The following is a 17,882-nucleotide window of genomic DNA, read 5'->3' on the forward strand; positions in this document are numbered from 1 at the left end:
ATAGTTGTTTTGATTAAATTGCTAAACTATAAAATTAATCGTTAATTACTTTAACGAAATTGATCATCTATTCTTATACACATTTATAGAATAAAACTTCCTAATATACCTCAATATACTTAGTCTGGCCATAAATACTGTTACACTTAATTATAAAAAAATATTACATTTGAATTTCGAATCTGTCATTTTTATACGATTGTTCATTGTGTTTTCTCATTTTGGCGCCAATACATTGTAAAATATTTTGCGATATTAAAATGGTGTGGGGTGATAAAGAGAACCGAATCGCTGTGATAGCATTACACAAAGTAGGTATGGAGCCAAATGCAATTTTTAAAACTCTCCATACACTTGGTATTAGTAAAATGTTTGTGTACCGGGCTATTAATAGGTACAATGAGACCTCCTCTGTTTGTGACAGAAAAGATCTGGCCGTCCACGTAGTGTTCGTACGAAAAAGGTGGTCAAAGCAGTAAGGGAAAGAATTCGAAGAAATCCTGTCCGAAAGCAAAAGATTTTATCTCGGGAAATGAAGATAGCACCTAGAACCATGTCGCGTATTTTAAAAGATGACTTAGGACTTGCAGCCTATAAGAGACGCACTGGCCATTTCTTAACTGATAATTTAAAGAAGAATAGGGTGGTAAAATCGAAACAACTACTGAAGCGGTACGCAAAGGGAGGTCACAGAAAAATTTTGTTTACGGATGAGAAAATTTTTACAATTGAGCAACATTTTAACAAACAAAATGACCGTATTTATGCTCAAAGCTCTAAGGAAGCTTCCCAATTAGTCGACAGAGTGCAACGTGGACATTATCCGACTTCAGTGATGGTTTGGTGGGGTGTTAGCTATGAAGGAGTGACTGAGCCATATTTTTGTGAAAAAGGTATCAAAACATCGGCACAAGTGTATCAAGATACCATTCTTGAGAAGGTAGTTAAGCCCCTTAACATCACCATGTTCAATAACCAAGTATGGTCCTTCCAGCAAGACTCGGCGCCGGGTCATAAAGCTCGGTCCACGCAGTCTTGGTTGGAATCGAACGTTTCGGACTTCATCAGAGCTGAAGACTGGCCGTCGTCTAGTCCCGATCTTAATCCGCTGGATTATGATTTGTGGTCAGTTTTAGAGAGTACAGCTTGCTCTAAACGCCATGATAATTTGAGTCCCTAAAACAATCTATACGATTGGCAGTGAAGAATTTTCCCATGGAAAGAGTGCGTGCTTCTATTGATAACTGGCCTCATCGTTTAAAGGACTGTATTGCAGCCAATGGAGACCACTTCGAATAAGCTTTTTATATTTTTAATTGTTTTATATTTATGTATTAAACTGACACACTGTAAAAGTAATAAATGTTATTTGCAGTTAACAATTTTCTTTTTTCTTTATTACAATATTTATGGCAAGACTAGGTAGAGCAATGAAAAATGGTTAAGACATATCTATAGATATTATAAAATACAGTTCCCTTTTCTGCCTGTCTGTATGTTATCGATTTTCTCAAAATCTACTGAAAGGATTTTCATAAAATTTGATATGGAGATAGTTTAAGACCCTGGGAAGGTTATAGACTACTTCCTATTCAGGGATAATATATAGCGAGATTTGTATCCCAGGAAACACCTTCACGCGTTGCAAGCCGCGTGCAAAACCTAATACATAATATACCTAAGTATATAATACTTGAATTTCGAATCACGTTGATTAATTACGATACACAGTATAATAATGCACTTTATACAATATAGATTAACATCCATTTCTCAATACACTGATGCGATCGTGACATGGCGATAAATCCGCACCAAGTTTTTAAGGTATTTAATAAATCGATTTTATTTAATACTAGCTTCCGCCTGCAGCTTCGCCCGCGTGGATTTCGGACTTCAAAAATGGAGGAGGTGCTCGATTTGTCGGTATGTTTTTTAATGTATGGTGGTATGCAGGTGGTCCGATTGTCCGGTCAGGGTCTGATGATGGGATCCCGGTGAAATCGAAGGAAGCATATAGCATGATTCAGTATTCACGCGTGATGACTTATTATTAGCGTATTTCATGTATAACTTTGGTGTTTCTATACCAATTTCTATGATTCTTTTTTATGGAATATTTAATAATGTTAACTTTTTTAATTAGGGATGACTGAGAGTGTTATAAACGTAAGAGTAGACAAATATAATAAGAGAGCTTCGAACTGCTAAGCTATCGGGAGTTACACGTGTTATTGTGAGTCAACCATAAAAGATAGACATATGCTGTCGTGGGATATTTTTTATATAATTTTAAGGAGAACATTTCCGTCATACATGATTTCTGTGTAGCTTTAACCATTAAGGTTGCACACGCGACGGAAGCTTAAAAAATGCAGTAACTTCTCCCGTTTTCACAACATTTCCCTTCACTGCTGCTCCTATTAATTGTAGCGTGATGAAAAGTATACTATAACCAGCTCAGGAGTATGAAAAATAATTGTACCAAGTTTCGTCAAAATCCGTCGAGTAGTTTTTGTTTCTATAACGGTTATACAGACAGACAGACAGACAAAAATTTTACTAATTACATTTTTGGCATCAGTATCGATCCCTAATCACCCCCTGATAGTTATTTTGGAAATATATTTCATGTACAGAATTGACCTCTCTACAGATTTATTATAAGTATAGAAGATATAGAAGATTACGACTTCAATACGCAAATGGACGCGGTGATCAATTTTATGGCCGAGCCCTTTTTAAATTGGCAATAATTTCTAAATATTTTGACCAAAGCTAAAAGTCATTACAAATTACTGAGTATAGCTTTGTGTAAAGTGATTCATACAACACCCACCCCGAGCGAACGGCTTTGAGCAATTCGTTCCATACTTGGCAGTGCGGTAGTTACGGGCGAGAATACGAGAAGATTAATGAATAATTCCATAAAAAAAAACGATTTAGGTGTTTTAAACTACCAAAATATTCCTTATTCAATTGTCTATCTAATAATTTCGATTATAAATTAAATAATTTGTAGTTAAGGAAAGATTACTAGGAATATATGTATTTATGCTTTCAGTATAATTATACTGCCCAATCCCATATTACAGCATATACTACACACGACAAAGGGATATAAATATCTGCTTTGATAAAACCTTTTTTTAATAATGCTAGCCCAAATATTGTCGCTGAAAAAAAAAAATTCGTTAACAACGTAAAAAAACATCAAAATGTTATTTTTTTTAATTAATATTTTTTATACTTAAAAAGCAATTTAACGTCCATCCGCTACTCTGATATCCGGTTAGGACCAATCAAACTTTTTAATGCGTTGAAAAATTCGGATCTCATTAACGGGAAGGAAAATGTTTTACGATCGTAATATCGCTTTCATTAAAATTATAACATTTTTTTAGAAATCATCTGTGACGCGGTTGAAGAGTCAAAATATGGTTGGAATTTTAAGTAAAGGGAAGTTGAGCTGATCATTTATTGATTAATATTAGTTATAAATAGTCCGGTCTTTATCACTACTAAATGTAGACTTTGTATCCGAGGGAACATCTGGATATGACTTTGTTTATTCCTGTGGGAAACGCCGTGTGTTTTCCGGTATCAAGTACATTGTTGCTAGTCACATTACCGCCCTGTATCAAGTTTAACATTTAGGATCTTAGACAAGATGCCATTCTACAATCGTTGACGCTAATAGAAAACAAATATGTATAGGAATAATATATCCTAGCAATAAGCCATGTGTTCAAAGCGAACGAATAAACAAGAAAATATCTGTAGAAAGAGAAAAGAATAGAAATGTTTGTAACTTGTCTAACGATGTTTTGTCGGTTGCTCGTAGTGTTCTGCAATTCTTTATAGTAATTCAGTTACGAGTTGTATTGATTTTCTCTGTAGACGTCTCTCATCGGGCGAGCAAAGCGTCCATATACATTTGTATAAAAAAACAATCGAAGAGAACTGAAAATCACAACATGACTCGTTAAATATTCATAAAAATACGCGATCAAACTACAATGTCAAATATTAAACGCGATATTGAAAAACTTTATAAATTGAATTACGGCAGGAGTATTCTAGAATAAAGAGACTGTACTGCCGTGCAGGTCCGGGGCAGTAAAGAGTCAGTGTCCTGTCCGGGACGTCGAAATTCAGTGGAATCTATATATTAAAGGCCTTTTATCAACGTCGGAGTAAATGCTATTCGTCACCTAATGTATAACCCGACCAAATACAAAATTCACACTCTATTCTATGCTCCCAAATAAATAAAATAAGTCTTAACTACACGAGTTATTTAATACGATAACTGTCAAATAAAATTTACGTGAAACATGCCTAAACTTTTTAGATTTAACTTTAAAACTTCCTATTATAACCCTTTGAATGTGATAACCCGGCCCTTCACACAACTGTGAGAACTAACCTAAAATTTCCACCGCACATTTCAGTTATTGTTAAATTTAAAGAGAATGATTCGATAAAAATTGTAATCAAAGTCGTTCGTGCAGAACAAACAGTTATTGAAATTGAATTTATTACTGACCGAAGTTCGTGTTGAGTCGTAAAAAGTGTTTGTATTTGTATGAAGGAACTGTCCCGAATTTTTTATTCATGGTCCTAATGAATTTCATAGCTTATTTGAAAAATAAAACGGACTGTGAAAACCATTGACGTAAATATGGAGACCTATTAACATCCTTCTATTTTCTCCTACCTGCCAGCACGAGCTGGTTACTTCGGTTTGTACCTTGTTTTTATTATAAATTTTATCCCTAATTTAAAATGTCCATAGTTATATAAGTAATTTTAATAGTTGTTTAGAAATAATAATTATTATTATTATGCTTTGTTTTGACGTATCATAAGTGCAACTTTGTTCGCCTACGTGATAAATAAAGTATTTTATTTTTTATTTTATTTTAATAACGCAATAGATTATATAGTTTGTAATGTACTAGAATTTTAAAACACGAACTTCTAGGTTAAGTGGTGTGAAAAGGTTTACGGGCTATTAAGGGCTCCAAATGGTACTCTTGGCTTAAGCTGATAAGTTATTTGTCCTACTGAGAACTAACGAGTTGTGAGTCAACGTTAGTATGTAAATATTATTTGATTGTTTGCTACAAGATTTCGTACAGTCAGCGAGATTACAGTTGTAGACTTTCTTATAAGAGAAAGATAAATAGTTTTAGTAGCATGTTGTGTTCAGCAAGCTAAATAAAATATCCGCCCTGTAGAATGGGGGCGTTTGGAGAATTCCACCACGGTATCCCCTGCCTGTCGTAAGAGGCGACTAATAGGGGCCACGAAGGGGGTCGTCGACGGGCAGCAGGGGGCTGTCCGCTCTAGTGCATTTTTGTGCATTTCTTGCTCATTTTTCGGTTGACCCCCGGGATGGACGGCAGTGTGGCGTTGACCTCATGCTGCCGTTGACGCTGAGAGCGTCCTTCAATTAATAAACCAGTTAGCAACCGACCGCTGTATTTAACTCACGTACACTACAATTATAAGTATCTAGTAATATTTTAACTGAAGGGAATATTTTAACATCTTTAACGGTTCCTTGATATGAATGCCATATCAATCGGTTCTGTGAAAGTAAAAATTAAACTGATGATTTTCAAATGTATGAACATCAGATTTAAAACAGAAAACCAGCTCGAAATAGGTCCATTCGTTTGAGCACCTTAAACTTATAACACCTCATTTTTTGCGTCGGGTGTTAAAAAAATTATAAATATTATATCGCTGCAAAAGTTGGTGTTCAGTTAAATATCGCAAACAGCCAAGAGTGTAATGGCAGTGCCTACTGTGGGGTTCCGCTATCCCTAGCTGTTACACAAACGAAAAGAATAATTCTAAAGGTCATCAGATCAGATCGTGCATCAGTCTTGGTGTTATCTGACATTTAATTATTTCCTATAAATCTGACTCAATATTAACAAAATATAATCATAATAAAATGCTTTGATTTCTCTGAAATTGTTTCATGGTGATTGTGCACTGGTGAAGAAACTTAGTCGAAGTAATCTATAAATATTATTATTAATCCTTATGGATTACTATCGCCTAATATTGACAAAAATATACATACAAACAGACATAAAGCTGTCCCGAAAGAATTCCATACTACAATTTAAAGACGCGAAATACTAAAAAGTGATATACATAATTAAAATGTCATACGTATACGCTGCAGAAATTAATAACTTTAAATTTAACACATGCCACCAGTGGCATAAATTTGCATGAGACCAGGCAGAGATGGGGTTATCTCACTCTTTTCAGAGCTAAAAGTGATTTATATGTCTCGGTTGTGATATCATTATCATCAGTCGCAGGATGTCCACTGCTGAACATGGCACTCCCTCAAAGATTTCCAAATCCACCCATTGGAAGCCACTCGCATGCAGCTACCTGTAGCAACTTTTATTAGGCCCTCTGTCCACTTTATGGGTGGAAGCGTGACGCATTCATTGTGATATATAATATAAATGTGTAAAATATTATGCAAATCCGTCACTGGTTTTTGAATTTACATTTAACAAACAAAACAAAACTTTTACATGTACAATAATAACAAGATCCTCCAACAACGTTGAATAGAAACAGTTTGCAAACGGCCGAATACAATTTGCCAAAACATGTCGGACATAATTTCCAATCCTCGACAAATTATATTTACTGGACCGGGAATTTCACACAAAGAGCCTGTTCCGACAATCCGACCCGACGCACGGCCCATTACCTTCCGCTCACCTGTTTATCACTTGTTACATCGCTGTTACTTTCCAATATCAAACATCTTTTGTGTATAAGATTGTAGTCGATATGAACCTAGCACCTCTAGGTCTTTTGTATTGGAAAATACGCCTGTGCTAACCGGTAGGAAAAGAAACATTATTTGCTATTGTAAGTAAGCAACATCGTTGTATTCTGTTTGGAAGGTAATCACTAAGAAGTAGGAGAGGAGAATAGAGGTAGAAGGTATGTACTATAAGCATGTTGAGATTTAACTTCTAACGTCTCATAAATTACACGAAATAGGTCCTTTTATAACGTAAATAAACTTTTATTATTATATAGGTACGGTGGCTTTTCGAAGACAAATTGCACTTTTCGCCTTCTGCAAGCGACATTCATATTTTATTCGCCAAGACGACATGACAACTTGGTATGAATGATAATAAAGATGGTATTCTTCTCTTCCCTTAGACATTGCCGGACATTCCTCACCTTTATGACTTTCATACTCTGTTCAAATCCAAATAGCACGTAAATTTACCATCACAATTCCAAATGTAGAAGTACAAGGCTTCCATTTATTACAGGGGGAGAAACTACAGATTTTACATGTGAATACGGATCTAAAGTGATCGTGCTTCAATGCAGTATTTGGATTCTCGTGGTTTCCGAGTAATCCACAGATCATGTTTTATTGAATAAATACCTGGACTTTAAAAATAAAATTGCTAATTTTTAGGTACTTTAGTCATAATATTTTGTTCATTACATAGCTCATGTTACGTTTTTTTATCTCCATTGCTACCTTAATTATTGACAACGCACGCCTTATTTCTTAATTTATTGTATCTTTAATCTAAGATATTTTCATCATTGTCATCAGACACATTAGGTCCATAGCTGAACATATTCCTAAAAAATTCCAGAGGGACCTGTCAAAAGCGGCCTACATCCAGCGTGTTCTAGCGTTTATCAAGTCGCTAAAATGTGTTTGAATTAAGACTTCATTCCTTATTTCCATTTGCAATAATATTCTATGCAACATTTGTTGACAATTGCGTAGTGATATCTCAATCGTAACACAGAATACAAGCCGTGGTCGGGAGCGGACGGACACGGCATATTGCTGCCGATGCTAATTTGAATTCTGCACCGCATACTACACGAGAATAGATGTCCGGCAACATATTGAATTGTGCGCCGTAAATATGATTTGATGGAGGCATCGCTTCATCACGTCCAATGGAATATAATTTGCATTCATAATCTTGAGATATAAATAGAACGCAGTTTAAGAAAATTAATTCTGCCTCTATTTTTTATTTGAAGGCCTTTCTAAAGTAACTCAGTTTCGCTTTGAAGTGCGTCATCAACGGAGATGTTGTCAAATTAAAATTAGCATCTTAAGATAGTCTCTTGTTAATAAACACATTTAACATCAGGTTAAATGATATCTAAGTCATACAACACAATTTTGTTTATGTAACGGCACCGACTCAGCTGTGAACAAACTCGTAAATGACAGCTTAAGCTTGGTTTATTAAATAATGTAATAATGTAATTTGACTCAAACTGAGATTAATTTATTAATGCGGTCTTGAGCTATTCGTAATTCAAATTATATTTTCTAATTTAAATATTCTTCTTTAAAACTCTTTTAAATCATTAGGTACAACTCCACAACACAAAATGTTGTCGCTGCAAAGAACAAACAAGAAACTTCTTCAACACCATGATCTGTTAAAATATCAGAAACCTAAAACGGAGTACTCAGTGGGCTTTTATTCCAAAAAGGGTTAAGGTAAAAGTTTACGTGTAATATGATGAAATAATATTGTGCAAATTTTCTTTAATATTAAATGTATCGTAAATAATAGCTTATCGGTTTTCAATCTACCTTTGGCCTCGTTTGAGAATAACTTTGGCGGAAAATCCTTTCAAAGTGAATACATTAGTGAAACCCTTTGCGGGAACGGATCCGACGACTCATATAATATTTCTGTGTGAGTGTCTTTGAATAATTATATATCTTTAACTTCCGATGAAAATGGTTATTGTTATTTCAATGGTTTTTGGCAGACAGAAGTAAACGCCTAAACCATTGATTCCCAAAGTAATCTAAGTAGATCCCCAGGGGTCTACGGCGGGAGTCAACACTAGTGTGACTAAAAAATGGGGGTTCATGCGTAGTTAAGCTTGGGTCCACGAAAATTTATCTGGTTTTCATGGTAAAGAACTAAAATGTTGACTTGACTTCTCCTATAAGTATATGTAAGTAGATCATATTTTGCGAAAAATATGGTAGAAATTTAGCTGTAGGGTGTGCATCGGAACCTCAAAATTTTTGATAGTGGTCCATGAGAAAATAATGGTTAACTTTGACCATCATTTCGATGTTTGTACACTCCAACTAAGTCCAGGAATAACAGATATATTGAAGGCCCCCGCCCTGTAGAATGGGGGCGTTTGGAGAATTCCACCACGGTATCTCCTGCCTGTCGTAAGAGGCGACTAATAAGGGCCACGAAGGGGGTCGTCGACGGGCAGCAGGGGACTGTCTGCCCTAGTGCATTTCTGTGCATCTTTGCACATTTGTCCGTTAACCCCCGGGTTTGGACGGCAGTGTGTGTAGTTGGCCTCACGCTGCCGTAGACGCCGAGGGCGTCCTTCGGTGCGCGGGGGCTTCTGAGCCTCCCCCCCCATAGGAGACGGGCCGCAAGGCGGCACCGCGCAGGGGCGGCTGCGATCGCAGACTAGACACTTCAACGTCAAAGGAAGCCCGCAGCCGTCCCTAATGCGCCGAAGAGGGCCACCGCGGAGTTTTAGCTGGTAGGCCGTGCATAGGTTAAGTTGTATATAGGGTTAGGGACTCGGTCCGGCGGTCGCCCGAAGGTCACCATCAAATCCGGGCGGCTGAACGCCGGGCCGTAAGGCACGGTTACCCCAGCATAACCGCTCAGTCGCCCCCCACGAAGGCTGGGCGGTAGTAATAAGGGACTTTCTCCGCGAAACGAAAAAAAAAAAAAAAGATATATTGAAGGCCTAACCTATAGTGAGTCCGGCCCTTACCACGCAAGCAGCACGCTCATGTTATTCATGGAAAAAATACACGTGTAAACTTATTTATCATGCGCGACGCACAATTCGCAAACCAAATATTTTTTTGAATCCGAGTTAAAAATAGCCCATGTAAGCCTGAACAGAAATATTTATTGTTGAATCTTCACAGGGGTCACACGTGACTCGTCTGCGGCGCGATATTGATAAACAGTGACAAACCAAAATATCTCCTCGGGGAAATCGGATTGTCTGTGGAACACATCTAGTCACGCACACAGAGTTAAACGTACTCTTAGCGACTGTTTTATGAATGTCAGTCAAATATGTCGGAGGTAGACTGAACAACAGTTTTATTATAGTCTTTGACATAGTCCTATTTGAGTAACCCTCTTGAAGTAGAGAACAATAATAAATACAATATTGCTGGTGGTAAGATATATTTTATATCCGCCCAGGTAGCGACTACCGTACACAAGGTGTTAAAACCCGCCATAGTGGCCTATGTGACGTGTTCCAGGATCAGCCTGTGTATATCCAGCTTCAAAACAGACCGGTAAGTCTGTGTCGATTGGAGGGGGGAAGCCTTCTCTCATCAGTTGGAATTCTATCTGGAACTCACCCCGCCTACCATTAGGAGCAGTAGGGTCACGTTCCTATGCTCGTATAAAAAAGTCTCATAATGATCAGTAATTACACTGGCTCTAATGTTGACCCAAAAACACAACGAGCGTTGTTACAATATTGCTTGGTAGTGGAAATAGACTGCAGTATATACCCATCTGGACTTTGGCATACGACAGACCCATTAGTATTCGCACTCATATCCTATAAAGGTAGGCAGAGGCTATTGATATTGACATACTTCTTTCGTCAATTCCACATTCACAACTCTTCACACACATTTTTCCAGTACTCCCGACTTGGCCTTTAGGACAAGTTTACTTCAGGTTTACTTTAGTAAACCACTTGACACCTATCAAAAAATCCCCAGTCCGATGCACTAGATATTGAACCCCACAACCACAAGCACGTGGGTGTCCCTGCACACTGCACCGGTCAGTTGGCAGCAGATCAAACAATCATGCGCAAGCGGTGCCAATTACGACAGCCATTTAAATGTAATTAATCACCCGCACATATACCAACCGTCTGGATTACATGCCTCTGTGCTTTATCGTCGTTTGTCATACGGGAGTACCATTTATATTTATATTGCTAAGTATAATATTATGTATTAATGTTCGTTTTAAATGGCAAGAATGAATGAATCTCCCAGGTCGAATTCTGGCCACGGCGGCCAGTCTCAACCGAGATCAACCAGGTACGCAGGAGATACTATATATAATATCTACAGTTTATAGGTGCACTCTTTGTTTCTTCATTCTCATAATCCGGTGAGACGGTAATCCGACATAACCGGAGAAAGATCAGGCGCAGGACCAACGGCTTTACGTACTTTTCGAGGCCCGTGCCTCGAAACCCCCGTGGCGGTGTGATACCTCCGTGGGTATCACACCGCCACCTTCCTGACTCCGGGCTGCGACTGAGTAATTTGAAGATGGAATAAACCAGTCACAATTATTTAGGGCCCGACCCGGGATTCGAACCCAGAACCTGAGCGCAATAGTCGTACTTGTACAAAGGCAATAGACTCGTCAAGGATAATAATAGTACAGTAATAGTACAGCCCGAGCTGGTTACTTCGGTTTGTACCTTGTCTTTTGTATAAACTTTATCCCTAATTTAAAATGTCAATAGTTATATAAGTAATTTTAATAGTTGTTTAGAAATAATAATTATTCTTATTCTTTGTTTTGACGTATCATAAGTGCAACTTTGTTCGCCTACGTGATAAATAAAGTATTTTATTTTTATTATTTTTTTTTAATAATATGAACCCTGTAAACTGTGCTCCCGACTGTTGAACATGGCCCTCTGAGAGGATTTTAGGTCTTAGTCTACCAAGCTGGTACAGTTACTGATTTAACAAATATTAGTACTTTATGAGACGCCTTAAGATGACAGTCGAAGTCTCACACACAAAGCTTTGTAAGAATAGTTTTGTGTAGCAGAGACCATAGTGGGCCTGATGATAAGTGGAGGCCAGATAAAGTGGCGATTATGAGAGATAAGTACACCGCCCTGTGTAAAACTGGATAACCACAAGTTAATCACGGAACTCGACACACTCACATGGTTCCCTATGTCGGGTTTTATTTATGTAAGGTGGTAGCTATGCGGGGCGATACAAATACTCTACTACAAAAAGTTGTTTATGACTAGTCATGGCGTGTACTATTAACCAGAAACCTGCTGAAAAATAAACCGAAACACCGATATCATTTCCCATTCCGCAACAATACAAAACAAATAACATCATTGATTTAAAATAATAGGAGCGGGTCGGTACCGGCGCGTCGCGCAGCGTTGAGCCGTCGATTCGTCACTCACAAAACAATTGCGAAACAATTCTACTTGTTTTGGATGTTTGTTTAACCAAATGGAACTCGGCTCCTTTTAAAACCGTGGTTTTATTTGTTCACGAGTGTTTTTTACTTTTCGAATAAAAACCGATTGCTGATAAATATGAAAAATCAAAGCACAACAATTTATTTTTATAAAATGCACCTCAATATTTATATCGATAACTGATCGGAAAATATTTATAAATCGCTCTGCAATTATGTCTGAAGTAGGGAAGGATTGTTTATGGTAATGTGCTAGCGCTTGTAATATTCTTATTTAGATTTTTTCTTGTATAATAGCCTCAGTTCGTGGCCTCATTTGCGTAAAACTCTCTTCCTGAGACAAAAAGTAGAGTATAGGATTCAGAGATATTGTTTCCTATTTTTAAATATTAAACAAAGTCTAAAATATTCCAGTTTCAGGAACACAAGCGGATGATGAGATGTCTGTAAAGCGGGGGATAACCCGTACCGAGATAAATGTTTGCGTGGTCTGCAAATATTTATGTCAGGTTGTTGTGGGACCTAACTTTCACCATAGTGAAGATGCGTGTTGTAATTTTATTATATCCACAATGGTTTTATGCCCTATGATATTGCCTATGGAAAAAAAGAATAAATTAGAAACAATTTTGTTCGTTGTCACTTAACATGTATAATTTATCAATACGCAAGGCTTACCTTTATCATGAAATATGACAGTTATTTTTTTTTAGCATCACAATTGGCCCGCCTTTCCCCGTTCAAACGCAGATCAGCATAATTTCCACATCTCTGGCACCCTCAGTGCAGTGACGGGGAGTTGGCGTCTCTCAAGTCCCGCCACACGCCAATGCGGATTCGCGCGGGTGGCATGCCGGCGCATTGATGGCTGCTCTGATGCCGTGCATTGTGACAGCCCGGCATTTTGTTTTTATTGCTTTAATTATAGTGATTTATTAATGATAATGATTATTTAAATATTTTCTTTTATACATACAGGGCTAAGTGACCTCACTGTAGCCATTGCATCTGATGATAAGTGGAGTGGGGTTCAATGGAATGTCGACTGACGAGAGATGATTACCCCTCGGCAGTCGACACAATTATGCCGGCCTGTTGAAACCGAATGTGCACAGGCTGATCTCGAAACGCAACACACTTACGTGGGCCACTTTGGCGGGTTTTAACACCTTGTGTACGGTAGTCGCTATCCTGCTGGATATCAAATATTTCCTACCGAAATATAATTATTAAAGTCACTTATCTTTTATCTGCCCTTTCCCACACCGACTTCTGGTCAGTAAAACATTAACAAGCTATTATATTCCGCATATCGCAATAACCAACAATTCTAGAAGACACATCCATGTTTTCTTAGTATTACGAGAAAGCAATAGGAATAATTAAATCTCAATATCTTAAGACAAAATAAATATGTGTACAGTAAGGCTGTACTACATCGTCGTAGTAAACATAATGTCGTAATATAATAACTATCTTTAATGTTATTCTCACCGATAGTAATTGATATTTGCGTATTGTTTTGTTCTTAAAATAACTATAGGCTGACTAATATAAACACCAAATCAGTGCTAATTTACCAAAAGGAAACCCGATACAACTTATAGGTACTAATATTATGCATAAATGCGGTTTGAATTTCTAATGATGATTAAATTATACATAAATTACGAAAGGGAAGCCAACAAGAATCGGCTTTCATGGAAACCTTCGTCACTGCTACAAACTACGCCATCTGGGTACATTTTTTTTAAGTAAGTCTTCACCAAGGGAAACCTGCGAACCGTATACTGTTCCCCCCGGCTTGGCGACTGCGGGGCCCTGGAGGAAGAGAGGAAGAGGAGAAATAGGGGAGGAAAGAAGGGGAAGGAAGACAGGAAGTAATAGGATGGGCGGAGTGAATTGGATCGGAAATGTTCACGAGTCCCTCATAGGCCCCTATGTGTAAATGCAACCATGGGGTATACACACTTCACTGTGTGCCTAGGGCCGCAACAAATGTCCTCGTGTGCATGGTCTGTGGGTACATTAGTCATTATCTACTTATATCTGCCTATCGTTACATAGATATGACATTGTAAATGTAATAAATTACGACACACGAGGGCTTATGTTTATATGTAATAAAAGGTGATGAAATATGATGATGATTGACGGTCAAAATATGAAGCTCCGTTTCTACAATATAAATAATAACTAAATCATTGTGAGTCATCTGACAGGTGTAGATCAGAGAGGAATGTCACGTGTCGTTGGCACTAAGCTAATTATTTATTGAGGATATGACGTGGACTCCACCAAAAACAGAGCTAAGTTTAGAAATGTGTTTGCGAAGACGAACCTAAGGCGACTTTTTTGATTGAGACAAGTTTGCAGCTAGCTTGATGGTAAGCGATATGACCGCCCATAAACAGAAGTCACACCACAACTTTGAATTATAAAGTATTGCGTGGCATCTCACGGCGCTCATCACCCTGGAACTTGAGATGTTGAGTCTCATGGTCTCCAGTAACTAAGCTGGTTGCAATACGTCCGAAAGGAAAGATAGCAAAACGATTATATAAGTAAATATTTTACAATGATGGCACTTTTATTGAAAACGATTGTTCGATTTTTTTGGATATTAATTATCATAGAACGTATGTTGAGTGTTCTTTATAATAGGTAAGAGGATGTATAAAATTAGCTTATCCTAGGAATAGTGCCAATACTGAAGCGTTTTAACCAAAAGGCCTCCAATCGCAATATACACAAACTAGGCGTTGCTCGCGGCTTCGCTCGCGTGATATGCTTTCCCCTCTACAAAAGTCCTTTAGACACAATAGCGCCAGCGCCATAGATTTAAAAAAATAGATAATTTTTTATTTTACATGAGAGCAAATTACCGCTGTAAACATTTTGCATGTGAACACAAGACATGCTATACCAATGTGCCAAGTTTATCCAACTCCGTTAATTTGTTTCTGCTTTTACTTCTAAAAAACATCCGAAAAGTGTCACAAACTTTCGCATTTATATTAGAGTAAGATTATGTTACATAGTTATATTGACATTAAAGGATCGCAATGTTGCAATCAATCTCTCAACTAACACTGGTCCGCGCCAAGTAATTTGAAAAATACAAAACACTAATTAATTTAATCACCGATTAAAATTAGTATGAATGTACTTACTCGTTATTTATCGTTTGAAAGTGCCAAGCGCATACATCAGTACGTTTACAATTCAATTGTTATCCCTTTCACCGCCTTCACAGTTACACCGGAAAGTCTCGACATTCCACCACCGACCTTATTATGTGGTGGAAATTAATTTCCACGCGGAATCTTTGTGCGCTACAATCATCATCATCGATATATATGTACTATGTACTAAATTTGGCGTTCCGAACATTCACTGTGTTCAACTGAATTGAACTGTCATTCATTTAAACTGATTTTAGGTAGCGCGTTCATCGATATATATGTACTACGTACTAGATTTGGCGTTCCGAACATTCACTGTGTTCAATTGAATTGAACTGTCGTCCATTCAAACTGATTGGTGTCAATATTGATGCTTGTGGTTGTGTACGGAGTGGTTCTCATAATATAAAAACGCGAGTCTAAGTGTAAACCTGGATTTGAATAAAAAATAATAGTCACTTAAGTAAAATTATTTGTTCAAGTAAATAAATAGGTTATAAGAGTGACGGTTTGGTTGCCGTTTTAGTTCAATTTTGAACAAATACTTTATATGGATGTTTGTGTCTATAGAATATACGTCAATAGGCGCGTTATTTTTTTTTATACGATTGAATGACAGCAAATCGATATTGTATTTTTTTTTCTCTAATAGTAAACTACAACTCCTAAGTCCTATATGTTACTTTTTATCCCGGGAAAATATACATCGGGACTTTTAACTCGGAAAAATTTTTTCACGCGGATGGGGCTGCGAGCAAAATCTTATAATTTATAATGTTATGTGTGTTAATTCTTAATTAAAGTGTTCTATCACATAAACATAACAAACGATAAGATAAAATAAGATATTTTATTTGTAAAAGAACATAAGTATGCATACACAGGTAATCAGGATGTTATATAATTAGAATAGAGACGTGTTTAGCCGCGGCTGCAGCGTACAAATATAAACAAAGCGATGGAACCTATGCAGTCTGACTATCAATTAAGATAGCTCTGCCAATTAGATAGTCATATCCTGTTAAATAATTATAATTAGATATCGTAACAAAGGAAGCTACGTGGAGAGTAATCTCTCCATACATCATTATAGAATTACTCATTTTAGCAAATTATCTCTTGTTTAAAACCACGTGGAATCCACGCGATTTGTTATACATAATTATCGCCATGGATGTAAACATTATCTCAATGACAATTCAATGGATAATTATGAATTTAGGGTTGGCACACACATGTCTGTAAATTTGCTTTGTAAACGGCTTTGTTTACGAATGCGCGAGATATAGGGGTGCCACTGTTTTACAAAAAACTACATGAAAATAAAACTTACTGATATGATGAACGCTCAAGCTGTTTGAAGAATATGTTGGGATGTTTGTTAGAAGTATGCGCAGACACTGTCAAACGGATAAGCAAAAAAATTGCATACACATAAACTATGAGCTGATTAACTTAAGCTATTGTTTACCGCTAAAATATACAAATTTCCTTTACATTCTCTAAAGGTGTCTGTTATTTGCTAAGCCTCAAGAAACACCTAGTATTTCATAATGCTACCCTGATGACCCGGTGGGGTGAGTGTGGCGCGGGCTTTACCCACGTGAGCGCGAGTCGGTCGGCGCGGGCGGTGTTGCAACTCCACGTGCCGGGCGCTGGGCCTTGTTTTCGACACTATTGTTTTAATTTGAGCCATTATTCGGGGCAGCGGTGAAGGAATTAGGTTTTGGTCACGTTTGAGGTATTTTGAAGGTGACTTGCCTGGGATAGTGGGCTTTATTCAATCTGTAGCACATTTTAACCGACTTCAAAAAGGGAGGAGGTTCTTAATTCGACTGTATTTTTTATGGTTGTTACATCAGAACTCTTGACTGGGTGAACAGATGTTGATGATTCCTTTTTTGAATTTTTACTAGCTTTACATTAAATGATATTGGTTCAAAGAAATCTCAGATTATCTCTGCCAGACATCCAATTACTTCCTGCGAAATCTGACTTTTAAATAATTTGCCCTTTTGGGTCAGTGAAAAATAAATTTGGACAGCGAATTACCGCAAAATTTTTATTTTGAGATATTGGATATGAAATATTTTTTTATGAGAGCTCGGCTACTTACCTCACTGCAGCTAATTGTAAGCAGAATGTAGTCCCAATAGATAGTTGACTGACGAGAGGTGTTTATCCCTCGCTAGTCAACGCAATTATGCCGGCCTGTTTGAAACCAAGATAACGGATAGCCACAGTTGTTGCCGGAACGCGACACACTCACGTAGGTTACTATGGGACGGTTCCGCTACAGACGGTTTTCGACAATTTTAAATTACTTGTAACAATGCAAAGCAGAAGCAATATATTTAATAATGATAAAGAAAATTAGGTCCAAATTATAATAAAACGTTTTCGCGCGCTTAACATTTTG

Source organism: Manduca sexta, unplaced genomic scaffold (genome assembly GCF_014839805.1).
Source record: "Manduca sexta isolate Smith_Timp_Sample1 unplaced genomic scaffold, JHU_Msex_v1.0 HiC_scaffold_58, whole genome shotgun sequence".
NCBI lineage: Eukaryota > Metazoa > Arthropoda > Insecta > Lepidoptera > Sphingidae > Manduca > Manduca sexta.